We start from the raw sequence: 1492 nt of genomic DNA on the forward strand, positions 1-1492 counted from the left end.
ATACTAAGAATTAGTATATGCAATACATTGCATTTCTGTAAAATAAATATTTTGGAAAAAGAAAAAAAAAAGATAAAACAATATAAAATCACCAAAATTAAAGGTATAAAGTATGAATCTTTTTAAAGCATAGAATTTGCAAGCCTCATTAAAAAATGTATAGAGCTTTACTGGAAGACATTAAAATAGTTAAACAAATGGAGTCATATACAATGCTCATAAATAAGAGGAAACAATAGTGAAAGGATGTAATTTTACCCCAGATAAATTCCAGGAAAAATTCTGACAGCATTAAAAAAAAAAAAAAATAGTGAGTTGATTCTACACTTGATTTTAGCCAAAAGGCTGAGAAGCGATTGAGTTGATTCTAAAATATGTACAGAAAGCAAAGTATAAGAATAAACAGTACACTGCAGATATCAAGAATAGTCAACATATTACCAAATAGCAAAATATATTGTGAAGTTATAGAAATTAATTTAGGGGGAAAATGCAAGTGAGATAAGAGAAAGAACCCTTCTAAGTTAGACCAACAACATCTCCTGGGAAGTTGATTAATCCCAGGTATATGGCTCAGATTGTAAAGAATCCGCCTGCAATGCAGGAGTGCAGGAGACTGGTTGATCCCTGGGTGGAGAAGATCCCCTGGAGAAGGAAATGGCTACTCACTCCAATATTTTTACCTGGAAAACTCAATGGACAGAGGAGCTCCCCTGGTGCCTCAGATGGTAAAGAACCCACCTGTAATGTGGGAGATCTGATTCCATCCCTCAGTTGGGAAGATCCCCTGGAGGAGGTCATGGCAACCCACTCCAGTATTCTTGCCTGGAGAATCCCCATGGACAAAGGATTGTGGCAGGCTACACTCCATACAGCTGCAAAGAGTCGGACACAACTGAGTGACTAAGCACAGGACAGTCAATTGTTCATTAAAAAATGTATTTGGATCTCTACCTAACACTACTAACAGGAATCATCAGGTAGGTTAAAAAATTAAATGTAAATGTCTAAATAGTAAAGACAAAATTGCAAAATAATAGACAGTAACATCTTAAAGACCTTAGCATAGAAAATAATTTCTTAAACAAGACCTAATATGTGTAACCCATGAAAGAATCAGTAAATATAAATATATTAGAATTAACATTTTCATTTCTCAAAAGGTTATTACATAAATAATAAAAAGATAACACTCACTGCAGGAAGATATTTCATATGCATAAAATTAGATAAGATTAAATAAAATATATAAAGAACTTCTATTGCTTCTTAAGAAAAATATATGGAAGAAGTTTATTTAGAGAAATATATTTTTAAAACACACACACAGTATGGTTATTTAGTTGGCATTTCACAAAAGAGGAAGGGACATCACGTGATGGTATGGAAAAATCCTCAATTTGTAAATAATCGACATTGAAATGTAAAATCTCTATAAGGGAGTATTTCACACCCAACACTCTAATAGAAAATCAGTAAGAGGCAAGTGTTG

The 1492-nt window shown here is 33.0% G+C and overlaps 1 pseudogene; it reads right to left on the reverse strand.

Moving 5' to 3' along the window:
* Positions 1-243: 243 nt before the first annotated feature.
* On the reverse strand, positions 244-357 carry LOC147345910 (U2 spliceosomal RNA; annotated as a pseudogene).
* Between the last annotated feature and the right edge of the window lie 1135 nt (positions 358-1492).

Source organism: Bos grunniens, chromosome 24 (genome assembly GCF_055505025.1).
Source record: "Bos grunniens cultivar Pamir isolate PY7600 chromosome 24, Bosgru_T2T1.0, whole genome shotgun sequence".
In the NCBI taxonomy this organism is placed as follows: Eukaryota; Metazoa; Chordata; class Mammalia; order Artiodactyla; family Bovidae; genus Bos; species Bos grunniens.